At 37.2% G+C, this 24,184-nt stretch overlaps 1 long non-coding RNA gene across 1 annotated transcript in view; it reads left to right on the forward strand.

Annotated features, from left to right (window-relative positions):
• Positions 1 to 23,842, forward strand: part of LOC102547827 (uncharacterized) — a 56,328-nt gene extending 32,486 nt beyond the window's left edge. The window contains exon 5 of the long non-coding RNA XR_015638557.1: positions 23,624 to 23,842. This is a non-coding gene — a long non-coding RNA (uncharacterized LOC102547827). The remainder of the gene's footprint in view (positions 1 to 23,623) is intronic.
• The last annotated feature ends 342 nt before the right edge of the window (positions 23,843 to 24,184 follow it).

The following is a 24,184-nucleotide window of genomic DNA, read 5'->3' on the forward strand; positions in this document are numbered from 1 at the left end:
TTGGAGTAATGTTAAGAGAAAACTGTATATGCTCAGCCTAGACATAGTTTAAAATATTTTATATATAGTGGGGTTGACGTGCAGTGGTATCATGTACTATGGGAGGAAGAATGCATGTGACGTGATAACATAGAAAAAAGTAGATGGTGTAACAAACAGCACAGCAGAGGGAACATGGAGCAATGGTGTGTTAGTGTGGGTGAGTGTGTGTGCATGAGTGTATGTTTTAGTGTACAAGAGTGTGGGTGAGTGTACGTGTTAGTGTGTGGATGAGTGCGTGTTAGTGTGTGTGTTTGAATGGGTATGTGTGTGCATGTGTGTATATGTGTGAGTGTGTGTGTGTTTGTGGGTGTGTTTGAATGGGTGTGTGTGTGTGTGTGTGTGTGTGTGTGTCTGTGTGTGTGTGTGTATGTGTGTGTATGTGTATACATGTCCTGAGAAAATATGGTAGTTATTTCTCTTAGATTGTTAGGTTGGTAAATTGACATAAAGCAAATTAATATTGTCCCTCAGATTAAAGTAGCGTGGATTTGGCTTTCTTACACACAAATATTTTTCCCTACGTCCCTTTAAGGGTGGAGAGTTTTTGGAATTCCCCAGGTTCTGTAGTCCTTCCTTTTTGTTCACTTGTGAGCTAAAGATCTTTATGTTACATTAGTGATATCATAATCATAAAGTCTTGGTTTAAATAAATTTAGCATGGAATCACAGTGATGTCATGAAGTATTATCATAAATTTGTGAGAAATTCAAAGAGAGACAGATTTTGTTGGAGATCACCAGTGTAGCTTTTGACTCAGCTGGTGAAAATACAAGAAGAGAAAAAAAATACAGGACTAGTTTGGACACTTGACACTAATAAAGACAACTATGAGGGAAAAAAGTCCATATAGATTGTTACTGAAATTTCCTTAATAGTCACCTCAGATTGACTGAATTTTAGCAGGGGAAAGGCTGCTGGAAAAGAGATCTATACTCTTAGAGCATTTATTTTGAAAACTCCTACTTGCAAATTTGCCCTCTGTCCTTGTGCAGTGCACATACATCTCTTTTACCTCAAGGGAGAGTTAAAACTCGAGAGATTGTCTTCCTCAAACCGATAACCATTTACTGCAAACATAAATGTTGAAAGAAAATGTGTGTCTGACTCTGTGTGGACAAATCCAGCACTGAATGCTTCTTCTCAGGTTGTTGAGTTATTTCCCATAATGATGACGGAAGGAAGTAGACTTTCATGTACCAGAGTCCATCATGACAGGCAGGACACCAGCCAGTGACACCACTGACACATGGCTCCATTTACTACAACTTCCTCACTCTTCCTATTCGAAGAGTTGATCTTGAGCAAAGTATTCTTGACTGCCTAACTTTAATATTCAAGTTTTTACACTGACAGTTACTTCTCTTCCCTCCATTCTCCTAGAAAGCTGTAGTTCTCCCAAGGGCCTTTATGCCCATGGAGATCTCCATTGCTTTCCTTAGACACAGGAACTTTCCTTAGGACAATGTTCCTTGAAAACATGGTGATGTCCTTATACAAAATAGTTGATAAGTAGATTTGGACAATCAGCTAGGGAAGAGGAACATCTTCCCCTGGCAGTCACAGAAATTCTCCTGATAGCCTCTGCTCCCACTTTATTGAGTGGCATCTCTCTCGAGATACTGACAGGTCGTATTAGAGAAATTGTGTAAACAGGTGTGACTGACAGCTAATGAAGCTGCCTCCATGAGCTGTAAATATGGGCGATCCCCATCTCTTTATGAGCACAGCTTCATAATCACAGGAATCTTAGTGACCCATATGGCAAGATGAGTCAAAGCTGCTGCTCTCTTAAATAAGGCTGCATTATCTATCCAGGCACTTGGAAACTGACTGCTTCATTAGCAAGTCAATGTTCCCAGCTTCCTACCATACTCTGATGCTTCTATCAGAGCACATTGTTCTCTAATTGGAACTGGCATTTGCTGTTTAAATGCTACAAAGTAGAATATAACCAGGTAAATCAATAGATACCCTTGCAAATTATGTAAAGCTGCAAATATATGTGTCTTTTATGCATCTTTTCCCCTAGTCATGAATACTCAACTTGGAAATCAAGCAAATAGAAATGGTTTAATTATTCCATTTGCTTTGAAGATCCAGAAAGAGACAATGCCTCAGACAATAACATTCGGTTACTTAAAATGATGTGGCAAGAATCGTTGTTTGAAATTGGTCTCGGCATCTTGTATGTTCTAATTTGAAACGATTGTATTTTCTTCGATTTTCATGCTTTGATGCTGTTTCAAAAGGAGAACTTGTTCAATCATATCTGATAATTCTTATTATGGAAATGGTTTGCGTGTTGTTTGACTTCACTAATTATTTTTAGCCTTTCTAAGTTTTTTATCTTTGAATGTTATTATACTAGGGATTTCCTCTCAGATAGTAAGTTCCATGTTGGAGGGCAGTGAAATGTGGAGAGCAGAGAGGCTGCTACTAATTGTGTTCTAAATCGGGCGACACATTCCATCACATGGAGAAGTTCCAAAAGACCCAGGACGGTCTACAGGAAAGTTCTTAAGACTTGGAAAGCCAAAAACTTAGAAGCTGTATCCCTATCCTTCAAGTTTACAAAAGCAGTGAGAAAAATGCTCAGAAAGGCCAAGCCTCCTACAGGACACTTGAGTTAGGCACTCTGGTAACATACCAGCCACACTGTCTTGGAAAGACTCAGCACAACTGAGCTTCCTACAAGTTGTGCAGTGAGCTGGTGATTTTGTTAGTTGTCACCCGTGAGGCCCTGTAATGCAGCTGTCTGATCCTGGAGGCAACCTCAAGTAACTTGCTGATTGATAAAGTGGACTTGGGCGTTACACTTTCGTTGACCTGTCAACACTTTTCTATCTGGTGTGATGTACATTCGGTTCTCCACAGGATGAGTATGGCACAAAATCATGTTTTGTTTGTTTGTTTGTTTGTTTTATTCAGTTTTGACTTGTTGCTGAATTGGTCAGTAGTCGAATGGTTATAATAATCAATACCTAATAAAGATGTAATAAGTATACTGAGGACATAACATACATTTTAAAAATTAAATGAAATCCCCCAGTGAACTAGTCTATGGGGGGAGGGCGGCAATGGGGGGAGGGTTGGGAGGGGAACACCCATAAGGAAGGGGAGGGGGGAGGGGGATGTTTGCCCGGAAACTGGGAAAGGGAATAACACTCGAAATGTATATAAGAAATACTCAAGTTAATAAAAAAAAAAATTAAATGAAATCAACTTTCTCATTTTCACAATTCTTTTTTTTTTTGTATGGAAGCACAATTGTTTATTCAATAGCCTGGATACATATCTAATTGTCTTTTGTTGTTGTAATACTCTGGCATATTTATTGTTAAGTAAACAGTGGATAAATCAATAGGAAAATTTTTCTCAAATTCAAAAATACTGCAAAATGTATTTTTGGTAATTGAATTATAAAGTTTTTTCGTTCTATTTACACTTTTGGCAAACAGTACATTCAATCACAGTTATTTTTTAAAAATCAATTTACATAAGATGTTTGAGAAAAATTTTAATTAATTGATTGAACTGAAAAAATAGAGACCTAACAATGTCAAGATGAATTTAAATTTAAATTTTTTTATTATGGACATTGAAAGAGAGATCTTATGCCTATATAATGTCAAGTTGTTACTGATTAAATGGCCTTTTCTTCAATGCTGGACCATAATTCAGAATATGCTACAATAAAGAAATCGACATTCTATATTACCATTAATATGTGAGGCATTTTTTAGCCACTATACACTCCTAGGTCAAATAGAATTCAACACTGGCAATACTGATACAATGATCTTGAAGATCATGCTAAAAACTGAGGTATTTTTAATGCTTGTAGCATCTATAACTACCAGTTATGTGAATTACTAACAGAAGGTGAATTTTCCCAATTAAAGGAAAAATGTAATATCCCTTTAGATAAAAAATGCTACTTGGGCATTTTTTGTTCTTAATGGAAAGATTAAAAATATCAAAAACACATTGCTTGAAGATGTATGCACAGTTATAGGAAAATACATTGTACTGTTGTTTCCTTCTTTGGTATAAGCAATATAAATTTTGAAAGGAATTGGAACTATTCAGATTCAGTTTGACACGGAAAAATAGATGCGAGGTTTGTAAACTCAACTTTTTTTAACTGACAACATAAATCAAATCTGGAAAATAGTCTTCTCACTTTATAGTTTTCTCATTTCATAGTCTCCTGCACAATAATTTGTATTATTGATAATAAATATTTACTGAATCTTTCTTAAGGCATTGGTGTGAATATAAATAAATGCCCCTGGACTGTCTTTCTCATAGTCCTTATATCACTATTAAATTTTCATATTCATTTTAACTATGAGCATGTGTAGCTCAGGATATTAAGAGTTATAAAGGGTACAGCTTTTTAAGAAATTAGAGAAACCATAATGGTTAAACAAGTAGACTTTTATTCAAAGAAAGGAAATGCCTTTTATTCATCCAGAATACTTGAGTGGATGATGTGTGACTACCTTTTGGTCTGTTGTTATTATGTACAACAGGCCTTCATCAAATCCCCCAAAAGCCTGAGCAATTCTCTCAGGCAATGGAATCCATCCTTATTCTCACTACAAACCTTACACCCTAGATCCTTATCCAGAATACTCTTTCTCGTCAATAGCAGCCATTCCTGTGATGAACTTTACAAGGGTGGCTTCTACATACCCATGTCTTATGATTACTTGTGGTAATTGCCATGTGAAAACTTTTTTTCCAACATTTTATTCTGTTTAAACTTTAAGGAAAATAAACTGCTTGGTCACATTCCAGAAAATTTTCACCCAGCACTGGCTAAAGTTGTGTTCACATGAATTTTATTCTTTTTGTTCTTGTTTTTTTTTAATGTTTTTATAAAATAATTTTATTTTAGTTTTAATAACACAAAATTTAACCGTCATTAAAATATATTCTTATATTGATTACTGGATTAACTTCAAGAATATCAATGTTTAAATCCTAAAAGTGAGAGATTCGAGATATATATATATATATATGCATATATGTTTATCAAATATCATTTTCAATAGCACAGGAAATCTACTGTCAAGAAATAGTAACGTTCAGAATCAAGGTACACTGACTCAGTGTGTAGTACAAATGACTGTATCCTTAAGTCTTTAATTATTATACCTAACAGCTTACATTAGCCTATTCTATATTTGTAACATTAAAATACAATGCTATTTTATATAGCACTAATCTCTACAAACATCTGGTTTTTCAAGGTTCATATCAAGCCTAATTTGAAGTAACAAAATATTTTTCCTGCTTTTCTATCATCATCATCATCATCACCACCACCATCATCATCATTATTTACTTATTCAATTTATATTCTGCTCAATGCCCCTTCCCAGTCGCAGTACTACTCCCCAAAATCCTTCTTGTGTCTCCCCTCCCCTTCTCCGCCAAGCAGTGATAACACATTGTCTCCCACTGAGGCCAAACAAGGTTGCCCAGCTAGAAGAGTGTCTTAGGGTTTAACTGCTGTAAACAGACACCATGAACAAGGTTACTCTTACAAGACTGACATTTAATTGAGGCTGGCTTATAGGTTCAAAGGTTCTGTCCATTATCATCAAGGAAGGAACATGTCAGCATCTAGGTAGGCACTAGGCATGGTACAGGAGGAACTGAGAGTTCTACATCTTCATCTGAAGGCTGCTAGCAGGATATTGACTTCCAGGCAGCTAGGAAGAGTCTTTTAGCCCACACCCACAGAGACGTAACTACTACAACAGGGCCACACCTCCCAGTGTCATTCCCTGGGCCAACCACATACAAACCATCGCAATGAGCATATCCCATGTACAAGCAACAGCTTTTGGCATAGACCCTGCTCCAGTTGTTCAGGATACACATGAGACCAAGCACACATCTGCTAAATATGAGTGGGAGGCTTGGATACGGCTTGTCTCTGTTTGGTTGGTGGTTCAGACTCTGAGAACACCAAGGATCAAGGTTAGTTGACTCTGTTGATCTTCCTTGGAATTCTTAATCCCCTTCAAGGCCTACAGTCTTTCCCCCTATTCTTCCCTAAGCATCTCCAAGCTCGATCCACGTTTTGGCTGTGGGTGCCTATCTTTCTGAGTCAGTTCCTATATTCAAGTATCATTGAGTGTCAGGGACTGGTGCTTGCCCATGGGATGTGTCTCAAGTTGGGCCTGGTTATTAGTTGGACATTTCCTCATTATCTGCGCTATCCTTCCTCCTTACATTTCTTGTAGACAGGATATATTTTGAGTAGAAAGTTTTGTGGGTGGTTTGCTGTCCTTATTTCTCCATTGAGGTTCTTTCTTTTTTTTTTTTTTTTTTTTTTTTTTTTTTTTTTTGGTTCTTTTTTTTTTTTTTTTTCGGAGCTGGGGACCGAACCCAGGGCCTTGCGCTTCCTAGGTAAGCGCTCTACCACTGAGCTAAATCCCCAGCCCCGAGGTTCTTTCTTGGTTAATGGAGTTGGCCTCCTCAGATTCCATATCCCCAATGCTGTGAGTCACAACTAAGGACGTTCCCCATTAATTCTTGGACATCTTCCTTATCCTGGGTTACTGTCTCTTCCTGGTGATGGCCCCTACCTACTCACACCCATCAATTGCAGATTTCTTCATTCTCATGGCAATCTGGCCATTCTTCCTGTTTCTCCCCACACATGATCTTGATCCCCTCCATTTCCCTCCAAATCCCTTATGCCATTCAATTCCCTCCCTCCTTGTGCCTCTTATGACAGTTTTATTCCCCCTTCCAAGTGAGACACAAGCATCTTCATATTCAGTAGTATATCATGTTTAAAGGAGTGTATTAGAATACCAAAAATCCTTCTGGAGCCTCCATTCTCTCCTCATGGGCATAATTTTGTCATCTACAATTCACAAAGAAGAGAGCATTGTATTCAATAAAAATTTAACAATAAAAGTAATATAATCTGTGAAATTACAGCAGGTATTTTTTGTTTCAAAACTTTAGCACATTGGAATATCTCAAAATAGTTACCTATTATTATTTGATAATAGGTGTGAATAATTCCATTTACATTATATAATTAATTTTAACTCCTTGACATGTTGCAGTCTTATCTTGACATGCTGACATCTGTGATTATATGCTTTGTTTCTTTCATTTGCTCCCTGATTTCTGGTAATTATTATTTGCATGCATTGATGCTAAAATCTTGTATCAGAAAATGTCACAAGTACTAAATTTTCCCTCTGAAACCTGCCACATTGACAAAGAAAGCTTACTGTAAGTTCATACAGTATTTCACTTATTTACTTCCGACCACACTTATATATCTTGCCACTCTTGCAACACTCGTAACTGTAGAAAAGAGGTGACCTATATGTCAGCACCCCTTGAACTTTCGACCTTAGCTTTTAAATAATTGAATATTAAATTTTCTAATTTGATTCCTGGTGCTGTGATCAATACCATGACCCAAAGCAAATGGTTCATTTTAGTCTTGAACTGACAGTCCATTAACAAGGGAAGCCAAGGTAGCAACTCAAGAAATGATTTAGAAGCAGAAGCCAATGAGGAATTCTTCTTCTTGACAGTCTGAGATTCATTATTTTAATACAACACTGGCACACCTGTCTGGACATGGCACTGCCCACATCATACTGGAACCCATTAGAGTTTCTAAAAGTGTCTCAAGGACACGCCACAAAGCATTCTTCAGTCGAGCTTGTCTCTTCCCGGGTGACTTCCAGCTTGTGTCAGGTGACAGCTAAGGCTGAAGATGGTAGGTGCTTCATGTTTATATCCTCTCTGTGGTAGGTCTGGCACTCACTCTATCATTCCTTCCTTCTCTGCATTAGTGTCCTGTGGCAAAACAGTCTGCAACTCCGAGTTCAATTGTTCATGTTGAAACTCAAGGTTTGTAACTAAATCAAAATAGCCATCGACTTCAGATATTATTCATTTGTCAGTATCTTCTTTAACACAGATACAAAAATTGTGTATTCCCACACTAAAAAACTAAGGGATAGAGAGTGTTTCTTTTTCTTAAGTCTTTAACCTCTTAAAAAATTTATATTCCCAGAAGTTCTTATTTTTGTCATTTTATTGAGATAAAATGTGGTTTGGAAGAGAACTACGTTACTGTGCAGCTACATAAGCTGTTTGATATTTCCCTGACTCTTTGTTTGGGGAAGTGGCCGAGCACCAGGGGAGCATTCTATTTCTTACTTTGTGTTTGACCTCAGTTCCATTGCAGGAGCAAAGCGTGGTTATGTCTGGTCCCGTCCCTTGAGCTTCCACTTCCCGTGCCATTGAAGAGTGTCTAGAAAAGTCCATTAACCTACTTTTCTCTTGGTTCTTCCACCTTTGTCCTCAGGTCTCTCAGCACAGGCAGGCGAGTCTAACTAACTTCACACAGAGTTTCCCATGGCCTGAATGGCTTTCCACTACCCAGGGTTTCTGCAGCAGTGGATGACATTTGGATTTCCATCAAGCGTCTTCACTGTACTCTGTCGCAAGCTTTCTAGTCACTAAAACTTCAGCAGAACTGTCACTTGAACTGCTGAGAACTCTGCCTCTCTTTCTAGTTCAAGTATCCTACACAGTGTCCCTCTAGTTTTCTGCCTTCAGTGTAAAGACAGGAAGTTTAAGGGTTAACACTTTTATTCAGAAGTCAGAGTCGATACTCTTGGGATAATCAGCAAAAAACAGCAACGGAGAATATGGCCACTAGTGTGCCAGCAGAGACTAAGGTCACTAGTGCAACAGCTTCTCGTCTCTGTCACAACTACTTCCAAAAAAAATTGGGGCCTTTTTTTTCATTTTGAATCTTCTCTACTTTTTACTCCCAAGTGAATAACTAACTCTTAGGCTTAAATGGCACACACTGCACATGAACAAATTTGAGTTCCTATCAGGATTGTATTTCCCTGTCTCTTTTTCAGCCACAACCATTGACTGAGCTCTCCTCTTCTTCCAGTTTTAGGAATCCACATAGTTGCATTGGAGTCACTTAGGTAGTACAGGAAAATCTCTATATTTTAAATTGAATGACCAGAAATATGTATTCTGAATATAGAATGCCTTATCCCAAGTTATGTCAATGGGTATTCTAAGTAGAAGTAATTTAACCATGCAGTACTATTCTATGTATTCATTTCATATATGGATTTTATAATGGATTCTATACATGCCCACAGTCTATTTATATCCTAGCTCTCTGTTACCATCTCTTGTGTTCCACACATGCACTCATTATTTACCTTTGATGCACTTTCTAAATTAATGTTTTATTGTTTCTAACCTAGTAAAATTCATTTGTATTGATGGTATAATGAATAGAGCTCAGTTATTTAAGAATGTGTACCCCACTAATGACTAGACCATCAGAGAATGTTTCTCCCTCCTTCACTGACCTTGAAATGAATACCAACTTATTAAAGAGTGTCAGACCCTGTGTATTCTCTTGTTGCTATAGAAGGATGCCTATGGGCCCAAAGTCAGGGGGATATTGGACAGGTGTTACGAACACAAGAATGTGACAGCCATGACATGTTCACACATGTGAGTGTTCCACACTGCCATCCCTCTCACCCCATTCTCTGGTTCTGGCACTTTTTTCCCTTCCTTTTGTGTCATATCGCCTGAGCACTGGAGCAGCTGATACACATTATCCACTTAGACAAGGCCTTTGGCAGTCCTGTAGTCTCACTACTCTGAGCACTCATTAGTCTTCACAGTCATTCTTTACCACTGCAAAGTGGATTGTGTGATCAAACTTATTAGCATATTCAGTCTAACTCAAAAACATAGTTCTGTAAAAGGGAATTTGACAAGCCTATCATGTTCTCTGGGAGGAAACATCGGCAGTAGCTTTCTTACTTGGGCCTTTAATTCCCCAGGCTTTTGTTTTTTGTTTCTCTTGAATTTGGTTATAGTGTGTGTGTGTGTGTGTGTGTGTGTGTGTGTGTGTGTGTGTGTGCATTAGTGCATGTATGTGTATGTTCATCTGTATGGGAAGAGTCCAACACATGGAGAGCATGAGTAGACCATACTCAAGGAGATCAAAGACAAGCTTTAGGTGTCCGTCTACTTTTTTCCACCTTGTTTCACACATAGTCTCTTTGTCGTTGTGTAAGGGTAGTTACAGTGGGATTAAATTTTCAGTATGAAATGTGAATTTTTTCCTGTAGAGCAGGCTTCAAACATATTTTTAATAAGTATATTTCAGTAAAAGCATGATTTGAAGCTGAAGACATGGCTCAGTTGGCAAATTCACTTGTCATGCAAGACTGATGACCTAATTTCAGAGCCACAGATCCCTTATTAAAGCCAGGTTCTGTAGGAAAATCAGCAGCAGCCCCATTATGCCCCTAGAGTTTGGTGAGAAAATGTGACAACAGCAGAGCAGTTACACACACGTGCACAATGACAAAGAGACTGCTTAAAAAACAGGTTGGAAATGTGTGGACTAGTGTTGGAACACTGTCCAAGAATGCAGTCATGTGAAGAGAATTTCGAGTGCTTGTGAGAAAACCCTAAGAAAACAATCCGAGGATCTAGTGACCACAGTTTCCTCCAAAACATGTAATTGTTCTTTGATTGTGTCTTTGTGCCCCTCCCAGCTATATCAAGTAAGAGTGAATTTATCCCAGACTTCCTTAGAACTGGCTACTGATATTAGTCTATGTTCCTCTATGTAAAGAGAGGTTTATGCAATGTGGGGTTTGTCAGTCACATGTGGCTGGTCCTTTTGATTGTACCCTGTCTTAGTTAGTTTCTACCGCTGAGACAAAAACAGCATAACCAAAAAGAAACTGGGGGAAGGAAGGGTTTATTAATCTCATGTTTCGTCAGAACTGTTCATCATTTAAAGAAGTCAGAACAAGAATTCAAACAGCGCAGGACCATGGATGCAGGAGGCAATGCAGAGGCCATGCATAGGACGCTGTTTACTGTCTTGTTCTCCATGGGCCTGCTTAGCCTGTTTTCTTATGGAATCCAGGAACGCCAGTCAGGGATAGCACCACCCACAAAGGTCTAGAAACTTCCTCATCAATCACTAAGAATATGCCTTACATCAGGATCTTATGAGGGCATTTGTCAATTGAGTTTTCCTCCTTTCAAAGAACTAAATTTTCTGGCAAGTTGACATAAAAATAATGAGCACATGCATTTTACTCTTGTGATTAACGTTGGCTATTGCATGAGACTCGTTTGTTAGCTCCATTCTCCCAGGTCTTACTGTATCCCACACCGAAAGGTTGTCCTCTGATTTTCATAACCACCATAACATATATGGGAGCCATACACGTGAATACACAAACACATGCCTGTTCATATACATGAATGTTTGCATATATGTATACATAACTATAGCCATGCACATGTGTGCACATACATTATAAAAGTAATTTACAAAATGTAGTCATGAAGATTGCAAAGCTTGTCTTAATTGCCCATAACCATGTGATGTAATCATTGGCAAGTTCCATGGGGTTCATTATAATGTTCCGGGCCTTAGTTGTGAGATGTTGCCTAGATCCATTTAAGGTAAAATATTAGGGTACTTTTACATAGATAATATAATAATTAATTCCAAAATAAAGTGATCATCACTTTGTTATAAGTTACAGAATATCTATTTCACCAGTTCCATCTAGTTTCTTCAAAAGTTCTCTGAGACACAAATCAAACATTCTATCTATCTATCTATCTATCTATCTATCTATCTATCTATCTATCTATCTATCTAATATATATATATACATATATATCTTTAATTCAGTATAGTATATTTTCACAATTTTCTAATATGCTTTTAAGAACAAGTTCTTATTAGTTCCATTTTTTAATTTATAATAATTTGTTGACCCCCCAAAAATTATGAGGACCAGTTCCATCTAGTTTCTTCAAAAGTTCTCCCAGCCACAAACACTGTGTACAAATCAAACTATCTATCTATCTATCTATCTATCTATCTATCTATCTATCTATCTATCTATCTAATATATATCTTTAATTCAGTATAGTATATTTTCACAATTTTCTAATATGCTTTGAACAACGGAAGTTCTTATTAGTTACAGTTTTTTAAGTTATAATAATTTGTTGACCCCAAAAAACATTATGAGGACCAGGTGGACACTTACATATCAGCAGAGGACATAGACATGAAGTTGATTCTATGAAATTAATTGTTGTACCATTCTCCAGGGATAACCATCTGAGTTTTCAATTATATCCTTAAATTTTTAATGTTGTTTGGAGTTTTTATTCTTTTTTTTGTTACACTCCAGGTATTATTTCCCTCCCAGCCCACCCTCCAACTGTTCCAAATCTCATACCTCTTCCATGATCCCCTGTCTCCACAAGGATGTCCCTACACTACCCACTCCACCAGACTTCTAAACTCCCTGGGGTCTCCAGTATCTTGAGGGTTAGGTGCATCTTCTTGGCCTTCAATTTGCCTATTTCCTGCTGTGTACCCGTGTTGGGTACACTTGCTTGTTTTCGTTCTAGAGCTCTCAGGAGTTCTGTTAAATTGCTAGTGTAAGATCTAGCTATTTTATTTACCAGGGCACTTAGTGCATGAATTTTCCTCTTAGCACTACTTTCCTTGTATCCCATAAGTTTTTCAACATTTTTATTAAACTCCAGTAAGTCTTTAATTTCTTTATTTCTTCCCTGACTAAGTTATCATTAAAAGTTGTTCAGTTTCAACATATATGTGGGCTTTCTCTTGTTTTTACTGTTATTGAAGACTAACCTTAGGCTATGGTGGTCTGATTGGATGTATGGAATAATATCTATCTTCTTGTATCATATGAGGGTTGATTTGTGTCCAATTATATAGTCGATCTTGGAAAAGGTATCATGAAGTGCTGAGAAGACTATTTATTCTTTTTTCTTAGGGTAAACTGTAGATATCTGTTAAATTCATTTGCTTCATAATCTCTATTAGTTTCACTGTTTCTCTGTTAATTTTCTGTTTCAATGACCTGTCCAATGATGAGAATGAGGTGTTGAAGTTTTCCATTATTGTTGTTTGGAGTTTAATGTGTGTTTTAAGCATTACTAAAATTTCTTTTATGAATGCAGGTGTCCTTGCATAGGTGTTCAGAACTGAGACTTTCTCGTGGATTTTCCCTTTAATGAATATGAAGTGTCCTGCCTCATCATGCTTGATAACTTTTAGTTGAAAGTCTATTTTATTGGATATTAGGATGGCAACTCCAGCTTGTTTCTTGGGACCATTTGCTTGGAAGAACTTTTTCCATCTTTATATTCTGAGATAGTACCTGTCTTTGTTATTGAGGTGTGTTTCCTGTTTGCTACAAAATGCTGTATCATTTTTTACTTATCCAGTATGTTACATAGGTGAGTCGAGTTCATTAATATTGAGAGACATTAAAGACAGATGACTGTTGGTTCCTGTTATATATGTTTTTGTAGGTGGCTTTATGTGATTGGGGTTTTCTCCTTCTGGCTTTGTTGTGAGATGCTTAATATCATGTCTTTTCTTTGGTGTTGTCTTTTCTTCCTTGTGTTAGAGTTTTCATTCTAGGATCCTCTGTAATGTTAGACTGGTAGATAGATACTGTTTGAATTTGGTTTTATCTTGGAATATTTTGTTTTCCCCATCTTTGGTGATTAAGAGTTTTGCTGGGTATAGTATCCTGGGCTGGCATTTGTGTTCTCATAGAGTCTGTGTCAACTCTGACCACTCTTCTGGCTTTCATAATCTCTGTTGAGAAGTTTTGTGTAATTCTGATAGGTCTACCTTTGTATGTTACTTGGATCTTTTCCCTTGCAGCTTTTACTATTCTTTGTTCTCTGTGTTAAGTATTTTATTATGTGAAGAGAGGATTTTTTTTTACCCTGGTCTCATTTGTTTGGTGTTCTATAGGCTTCTTGTACCTTTATGGCCATTTCTTTCTTTAGGTTGAGGAAATTTTCTTTTATGATTATTTTTTGAAGATGTTTTCAGGGAATCTTTTTTTTCCTCTATTCTGATTATTATTAGATTTGGTATTTTCATTGTGTCCCAAACTTCCTGGATGTTTGGGGCTAGTTTTTTTTATGCTTTGAATTTTCTTTAACAGTTGTGTCAATCTCTTCTACAGTATCTCCTACACCCAAGATTTTCTCTTCTGTGTCTTGTATTTCATTGTTGATACTTACATCTGTAATTCCTGACCTCTTTCTTAGATTTTCCATGTTCAAGATTGCCTCCTTGTGGTTTTTTTTTTATTGTTTCTACTTCCATTGTTAGGTCTTGGACCACTTTATGCAATTTCTTCACCTGTTTGATTGTATTTTCCTATATTAATTTAAGGGATTCATTTGTTTCCTCTTTAAGAGCTCCTACCTGTTTACCTACCTGTGTTTTCTTCTGTTTCTTTCAGTGTGTTATTTGTATCTTCCTTAAAGGACACTATTATCTTCATGAGATAGGATTTTATGTAAGCTTCCTGATTTTCAGGTATTTTCAGGTATTCAGGGCTTGCTGTGGTGGAAGATCTGTGTTCTGATGACACCCACATTTATTAGTGTCTTAGGGTTTTATTGCTGTGAATAGACACCATGACCAATGCAAGTTTTATAAAGGACAGAATTTAATTGGGGTTGGCTTACAGGTTCAGAGGTTTAGTCCATTATCATCAAGGCAGAAGCATGGCAGCATCCAAACAGGCATGATATACGAAGAGCTGAGTTCTACATCTTCACCTGAAGGAATCCAGGAACAGTCTGAGCATCCTCAGGCAGCTTGGAGCAGGGTCTCCAAGCCCACCCCACAGTGCCACACTTCCTCCAACAAGGCCACACCTTCTAATAGTGCCACTCTCTGGGCCAAGGATATGCAAACCTCGAAATTAGCATCTGTTGCTTATTGTCTTGCACTTTCCTCTTGACATCTGGTTATCCCTGGTGTTTGCTGGTCTGGGTGACTCTGTCTAGAGTCTGCCTCTCTTGTCCTTGGGTTACTTCAGATCTCCCGGTAGGCCTATGACCCTGACTGTCACAGACAGACCTTCTGTGGGTCCTTCCAACAAGAAGATCTTCAGAGGGGCAGAGAAGCTGCTGATTTGTTGCCTGGCTGTAGTAGATCTTCTGGGAGGCCTTTCAAATCCTAGTTGGTCCTCAGAGGAGAAGTTAAGCTGTTGTCCTGTGTGATGCTGTTCTCGAGGAGGGCCTATGGACTGTGGTTTCTATTTCCCTGTGTTCAACAGAACTCAAGGGAGGCTTTCAGTCTTTTGGGTCAGTTGTCCTGCATGCCACAGTGCCACAGGAGGTCTTCAGAGTGTGATGTCGGGTTGGAGGATTTAGCTCAGTGGTAGAGCGCTTGCCTAGGAAGCGCAAGGCCCTGGGTTCGGTCCCCAGCTCCGGAAAAAAAAAAAAAAACTAAAAAAAAAAAAAAATCACAGAGTGTGATGTCAGTTGCCCAGTTACCCTGTGTACAGAGGAACTCCTGGGATGCCTTCAAGCTGTGGTGTCCTGAGTGCCATGGATCTTCTGGGATCTCCTGTGATGCCACAGGATGTGGTATCAAATGCTCTAAGTGCAGTAGATCTTCTCAAATGCCTCGGGATATGGTGTCTTCAGGGGAGCAGACTACTTGCAGTCTGTCCCAGCAGAAAGGACTGGGCAGAAGGGGAATGGAATTTGGCAGGCAGAGGTTTTGGGAGCCGATGAGTCTCTGAGTTTATTGGGCTCCCAGCATCAGCTGTGGGACTTCAGGAGAGTTCTAACCAAATGCTTTGAGTGCAGCTGATCTTCTGGGATCCACAGGATATGGTGTCTTCTGGGGAGCAGACTAGCTTGCACTCTGCCTTATTTAGGAGGGGTTTTATTGTTGTTTGTTTGTTTGTTTGTTTAATTCATCCAGTGCCATTGTTTTCAAATGTTCCAAAATTCTTCAAATTATGAAGAAATAGATCACATAAAACATTATGAGCCATTTTTTCATATACTTAAATCTCTATTTGATTTTCTACAAATTGTCTTTATAGATTTTACTAACTTTTCTACTGAGTCATTATATATATGTATATATACATATGTACAAATATTATATAATATATATGTGTGAAGAAAGAAGCTTCAGCAAGCATATCCATGGATACTTGAAGATGGAGGCAAGAGGATCAGTTGAACTTAGTTTTTGATATCAGCCTAAGCTGCACAGTGAAATTTTGTGTCAAACTAGAGAAGAAAGGAAGGAAGGAAGGAAGGAAGGAAGGAAGGAGGAAGGAAGGAGGAAGGAAGGAAGGAAGGAAGGGGAAGAGAAAGAAAGAAGCCTATTTTTTCCACATTTTTCCTTGAAGATCATCTATTTACTTATTTATTCATTCTTATAAATTTTTATGGAAAATACAATTCTAACTTTACCAATAATATACTATTTTACTTGATAAATCACCATTTTTCATTGAACACCTTAAAATATTTCTGGTTTAAAAAAAAGAAACAACTCTATTTTGATGCTAGGCCTGGTGGTTCAGGCATGTACTCTCAGCTACTTAAATACATCATTTAATGTACAGCTTTTATTTGGGCTTCCTCCAATTTCTCTTATTTTTCTAAAATTTTTATTACTTTTTTTTGAGTTTTTATATAATATTTTTTGATCAGAGTCACTCCTCCTCCCCTAACTCCAGATCTACCCCAGTTCACTACCCTTCAAACTGTGTGACTTTGAGTTCTTTCTTTAATTTTTTTAATTTATTTTTTTTATTTTTTTCATATTTATTAGATTAGGTATTTCTTATTTACATTTCAAATATTATCTTCACATGTCCCATACCATGTGCCTTCCTGAGGAAGCAGTGTCCACAACACCCAGTATCAATAGAAGAGTTATTTTGATTCAACATGCAGTTGGAAGTAAGTTTTTGTTAGTCAATTTTCTTATTTTTGTAATCAAACACCTGAGCAAGCCTACAGAAGGCAGGAAAGCTCTCAGTTGGCTGATAGTTTGCAGAGGAAGCCTGCCTAGTGGAGAAAACATGGCAGTAAAGTAAGAGGCAGCCGATCACATCACTTGTCTAGTTAGGAGGCAGAGCTGAATGCCATTGCTCAGTTTCTTTGAACCTATTCATCCACTGTGGAACTCCAGACACCAACATTAAACCTGAGACTTTCTACCTCAATAACTATCTACATAGAATACCTAAATAGAATAGCTTCCCAGACACAGGTGTTATTGCCAATGAATTGGCTTTCCTGATTTACCATCATGAACCTTCAGGTGAGTTTTGTTCGATGGATAAATGTTTACACTATCATTAGAAGCTGAGGTGTGTCTCTGTGACTTAGTGGAAGGAGAGCGCTGAGCTCCTAACATTGTTATCTGACCCGAAATTAAGTATTGCATAAAGCATGTGCTCACAAACATATCACATACACACATAGACACACACAACAAATAAATAACATGGGAGAGAAAACAAGATTAACCATTATGGTTTAATATTTCTATTTTATTCCAAAGAAAAGGCATGTCACTTTTATCAAATATTCAAGAAACAATGTAGTTCAACTTGTTTTTTCAAGACTTTTACTCTATATGTTGACACATATGACACATTTGCAAATCATATAGGGCCAAGAATAGCACAAAATTTGCAACATATTTCTTTGGGTAAGACATGATGAGGCACAGATCATGAGAGAAAAATGTGTGGCAGCACTGTTATACTACATGCCACACAGAGCCACTGGAAGAAACATCGCAGTAAGTCATAAGGATGGAAAAGAGTAGAACTGAGTGACTCCCTTCGCTCTGATTCTCTCGGGAGTGCACTGCATTCAAAGCTGCAGAGAATCACTATCAAATTATGTTAATGGATATGTGATGGAAGATATGAAACTTAAAAAGGGAGACAAAGGGTAGAATTTTAAATGAATTATATGGTTAGGTGAATTGAAGTTAATGGCCTGACAATTAATAATGTTGATATTAGTACTGGAAAAATAGTAAAGGAAAATAAACAAGAGGGCTTCCACTAAACTGGAGAGTTTGTGAGAAAACCTTCATTGGAGAGTGCCTACTATGGTCTCTGAATTACAAGAACAGAAAGCAGGATATTAACATTTGGCTTCATGTGTATAAAAAAAATGTGGTACAGAAGTAAGAAATCATAGATAAACAAATTGAATTTTTCATCTGGCCAGGCAGAAAATGAAACAAAGACTACATTCACACAGGGTATTATAGTGAATGGAATTCAAATTTTCAATTTTCTAACTTTCAATGGGTTATGTATTGTTTTGTTCTTTTACTGCATATTCACACAAATACTAGAAAAATTATATTTTGGAGAAAGAACAAAATTGGGTTTACTGTAATAAATGTGTTCCTGTGCAACATTTGTAAGTCCAAGAAATTTCAAAAGGTTTTCTTTTTCAGGGCAGCAACTGAAAACATAGGTGAGACATTCCTCTCACCTCTGATAGAGCTGTACATCTTACTGTATGAGTTAGTCAGTTATCTGTAAAGGAATAAAACTGATCACACACACGTGCACACACACACTGAAAGGAATTTATTAGACCAGCTTTGAGGATACAACTCAGGTACTTCAACAATGACTATCATACACTGGAGAGTATCATGTAGTTGCTAAGTCTGTGAGTGTGGATGGGTCAGGAGTACCAACCTGGCACCAAAGGTCTGTGGCATTCCTGAAATGTAGGTTGAATTCAACTGAAGGAATGGTCCCAGAAACAACAAAGATCAAAGTGCTACTCAGACGGTGACACTCATATTTAAAGCAGGTCTTCCTAATTCCAATAACATGATAAAGAATGTCCTTCACAGGAGTGGTAAGCAGCTTGAGTATTAGTTGACTACATATGAGGTCAAGTTGACAACCATGATTAGTCACAATGCTAAGGGTATTGAAACTTTCGACCATGACCTCAACTTAATGCAGTAGGGTTCAAAGAATGATGATTACTCAAAGCATAGTCTATGCTTACACAATTTTATCATCAAAACAGCATAATCCAAGGCATGATTCTTCAGAATACAAGAACATAGAGTTTCCATGGAGAGGCAGGAACTTGTTTTTCCTCTAGGTGTGGCTTTTGCTTAGCAGATTGACAGCCATTGAAAGTAGATCAGAAGCAATGGTTTCCTGGGCTTCTAACCACAGGCAATAAAAAGCATCCCAAATACCAAAGAAAATATAAACCATGTGTCCTCTTATTTGACCCATAGTATTCTAATAGTGGAATATAAACTAGTCTTTAAGGAAATGGTGGATTTATTCATAATCTGCACATTCTTTAAAGCTGTATGCTAACAACATGAGAATAAAGGGAAAGGCAAACTCTAAACAACAAAGCCCCGTAGCTTGAACTCTGAAAGAGACTAGTTTTGTTTTGCTTAGTCTGTGTCTAAATGTCTAGCCTATGGCCCTTAAGATGTAGCCATTGTCTCCTACTCATGGTACTTTAAAACCATTTCTTTCCCCGCGGCTCCATATAGCTTTTGCAAAGTAACTCGTTTTTCTCTTTTGGGAGCCTACTCCTCCTCTCAATAAATTGTTACTCTTTGCAGAAGCTCGTGCCCACACACCTATTCAGCATTTCTGAGCTTATATACAGTCTGGGGATTTCTCTAGTGGTTCATATAATGTTCGCAAATAACAATTTGTGTTTTAAATGCACACAAAAGTATGTACCACAAACCTTAAGGATTTGATCTTTGCCATCTTGAATGATTTATATGGTAAATACTAGAGTCTTTAGTGGATACATTCAATGGCAACTAGGTAGAAATATATTTTTGTTTTATAAATCTATGTAAAAGAAAGGTAGATAAATGTAATAAAAATGAGGAAACAAAGTCTTGTACTCTCTTTCCCCAGGCAAGGCTTCAGAAACTTTTGTTCCTTTACAGATATACTAAAGGGACACCTGCCTTTGACATGAGAGATCTCTATTAACAAGGTGATGAACCAAGTTAATATCGGTATTCCACAGGGCAAGTCAATGCTTATTCATCTTCTAAGATTCTAGCGGTGATTTTTCTGAAAGAAACTATGTAATTTTGCCTCATATATCCTTTGTCCTTTGATGTCATATATGAGACTGTATACAAAATACATTTAAAAGAGATCCAAAAGTCACAGACAAAATATGAAAATAATAAGGCCTATAATTCCTGCTTTTCACCCATATTTATCCACATTGAGACAGAAATACTTTAGGTCTTGTGTAGTCACTGTCATTACATAGCTATATATCAAATTTGCTTTGTAAAAATATGTGTTGCTTTTCAAAGTATTTATTTTAGTTTTACTCTGAGACCGTAAATGCAGACACTAATCCATAATTTGTAGATAATTATATTATCTATTTGTATTCATACATATATGATTTGTGTGCAAACAGTAACTTGCAAAACCTAAATCTTCCACACACATACTTTCTAATTTGTAAGTCAAAAATGTCCTCCAGCAATGCTTTACCTTTTAAAAATATACTGCTTACTTGAAGTAGAATTCATTGGTGCACCCTCTCTTCCTCCATTCAAGTTCTCTCATTCCCTCTTATTGCTTTTTGTTTCAAGCTGAAGATACTAAATCTAAATCTAAATCTAAATAAGATATATATATAATATATATATTATATATATATATATATGCTTGGTCCAGTTCAAAACAAACCAAACAATGTAAAAATGTCACTTTCTGAACTTCAATTCAGTTCCTTAAAAGCATTGAGACCAAGCTTTCCCCAGGTAAAACATGAATCAAATCTATTCAGAACCTTGAGTGTATGGCTGGTTATGCTAACCAATGGGTTTTGCCAAAACGAATTGAGTTCGTATTTCTAAAACATCTCAAACCCATTCAGTAAAAGCACACTTGCTGTATAGTCTGAGAGAGAAGTTCTTGGTGAACATAGCTAAAGAGAGATCCTTTAGGAAGGGCACACAATGTAAGCTCTCTGTGGATCTTCCTTTAGGTAAATAAGTATCCAGGAAAACAGAAGGAATAGCATACTGTATTATATTTCAAGATATCAAAAGAAGAAAAGACCTTTGATCTAAAAACTAACTGGTCACACGAAACTCCACAATTCTAAGAAGCAGTTAACAGAATGGTAATCGGACTTATGAACATAAATATGTAAGGCCCACGAAATTTAACCCATTGACTTGTGGATTAATAGAGCATGAAAATGTGGCTACTCAGTAGAATGCTTGAAATTAATTTTGGTTCCTTAAAGAGAGCTCTAAAACAGAAAGAAATAAATCTGCCAGTCAGTAGTATGTCTTTCACTCTTTGGCCTTTGACCTTAGTGGTCAACCCCGGTTTACTCATTGTAACAATTTGTCTGTTCTCTCGTTATTTGTTTTTAAAATTCTAAACATGGAGCAGAGAGGCAATTCAGCTCCAATCAATGCACGTGTTGTGAGAAACACTGTGACCTTTCTCCTCGTGTCTTTTAATAACTACCGAGTGTCCCTTTACCTTAACCTGACAATTATATCTGTGTGTATTTATTTCAGAGCATTACTTGAACACATCATTGCTTGTATTCACCTGAAATCATACCTTTTAAGATATACATATGCTGTTTTTTTCTTATTTGACACATTATTCATAACTGCTTTATTGTATTTATTAACCAGTTTTAACTTGCCCGCCACCCCTCAGAATCAAGCATTCTTTTATGTAGTTACTACAGCATGTGTATGATATCTGTTTTTATATCATATCCCTTTTCGTTTAGAGAGGGACACAATTAGGCCAAAAACATTGACCTCATTGTATATATGTAGACAAATCAGAAACAGTATCACTCCAGTTCCATTTTCTGATAACCCTTAAATGTCACCGAGGAGGAGCGTGGTGACCGGTTGGTGACGGATTGCTCTATTACTAGGATTGAGGTGACTGTTTTGTGTGCTGATATACCTAAAGTGCAGGCCCAAGCTGAAACTTTCTATATCCCATTACCAAAAAGAAGATGGGTAAGCAATTGAGTCTGCTGCACACCAGAATGTCTCCACCATAAGGAAATGATAAATTAGAAAAAAAAAAACATTGGCAACCTTAAGAGGGTGAGGCTCAAAGGGCATTGTGCCCAGTAGTAATCAGGTTGAGGCTATGCTTTGCCAGCAGGGCCTGTTTGGAGGAACAGGAGTTCTGAAGGATGACAAGGCCCAGCTGTGTTCTGTACTACCCTGCTGAGAGATGGCCAGCTGCCCTACAACTTCCCTATAGTTGCTCATATCTCCCCTCACCACTACCTGAGATTCACCTTGGGAAAAGGCAAAGATTAGGTCAGATATACTTTAGTTGCTGTTTGTTCTTGGGACTCCCTGTAGATATCAACATCTGGATTTGCTCAGGTCTTATATAAAATAGCATCACATTTGCATATATCAAGCACACAGCCTTCTGTGTGTTTTAAATCACCTCTAGATCACCCCCAAAGCAAAATTTCTCTTTTATAGTTTGTAATGGAAAAATAAAAATAAATAAAAAGTCTTAGCAGTTCCTTTTGATTTCTGTGCCTCAGGACATATGGTTTCATCCTGATTCCTGGTTCTCTCTTCTACTGGGTCCCAACGAATCACTAAAATCATTTCTAGCTAATCATGTATAATGTTACTCATTATGTCTAACACCTAGCACTTTTCAAAGGCTTCATTTAGGTTTCATTTCAGTTGCTAGTTAATGTCAGCAGTGCCTATCAGAAACGTAGTATAATTTATTATTTTTCATTGAGAAAGTCTAAAAGTTTTCCCTTTTAAATCAGGTATGTGATAATATTGGCTGTCACCACTTCAACATTTATATGTTTTATTTGTGATTTTTAATAATGCTGTTAGGATATCAGAGGAAAATATCAGCCTTAACAATAATTGTTAGGCAAGGAAAAATATACATATCATAATCAACCAACTAAAATAGGCCATAGATGCCTGTAAACTAATTATTCACGGCAATAAGAATTTTAAAAAAAAGGAGTTGGTTAAAGATTTTAAGTTAGTGACTTTCTTTATTATCAAAGTTTCCTCATTCATGAAATTGGATGTTCACTGAGGGAAATATATATATATATATATATATATATATATATATATATATATATATATATATATATATGAAATCTCAGATGGAGCCTAAGGCACTCCAATGTTCAGAAAAGAACATTTGAAGAACCATGAAAGGGATCCAAAAAACAAGGACTCATAACTTCAAGTAAGAACCACTTGAATGTGTTCCTGGAAAAAAGGAAAAAAGAAAAGTTCTTCAAAATCAGGTTGAGCAAGTCTATGAGGTACTGTTCAACTGAAAAAAAAAATGAAGATGGGATTCACAATAAAATTGTGAACTTTAATACTATTTGTGATTACTTAGAAGTAGCTATTTTTTGTTAGAAGAAGAAAAAAACAAGAGTGTTGAAGCTTATAGAATTAAGTATAATAAATATCTCTGGAAAGTTTGGGTTAATTGTTAAAATGAGTGAAAGAACAATTGACTTAGTTGCTTGTGAAGATAACAGGACATGGCAGGCATTGCAGTTTGAGTCTGAATGCCCTCCTGTGTTTGAATACTTTGTTCTCCAGGTGGTGCCATTGTGTTGGAAGGTTGTAGATCTCTTGGGTAGTACAGCCCTACTTCAGAGGGAGCTTAAAGCTCAGATTCTGTGGACAATTCCTCTTCTGACTGAAGACACAACACAGCCAGCTGCCCCAGTCCTGTGCAGCTTCTGCCACGTGTCCCGTGCCGTACTTGAATGTAAGCCCCTGGACAGTTGTCAATATAAATCTGTTCTTTCTAAAATGGTTTCTTGTCGGTTATTCTTTCTCAGTGGTAAAGGAAATAACACAAGATATCCAGTAAAAAAGAAGTGTTTGAAGACGCAAAAATGAAGAAGCAGCAGCCATAGACTTATGTCTTTTCATGACCATCAGATGCTGTGATGTGGATATTAAACAGAACGTCTGTAGTAAATGTGCTGACAATGAGGGCTATGGGCAAGGAAAGCTACATGGATGTGTGACTGGGGTTATTGCTTGGAGCACATGAAATCTTAGATTTGAACAACCTGTTCCTGCAATTCTTATTTGCACTATGGTTTAAACACAGTGGGTCACAAACACAAAGAAGGCATTGAAGTGGGAAGG

Source organism: Rattus norvegicus, chromosome 15 (assembly GCF_021556685.1).
Source record: "Rattus norvegicus strain SHRSP/BbbUtx chromosome 15, alternate assembly SHRSP_T2T, whole genome shotgun sequence".
Taxonomy (NCBI): Eukaryota; Metazoa; Chordata; class Mammalia; order Rodentia; family Muridae; genus Rattus; species Rattus norvegicus.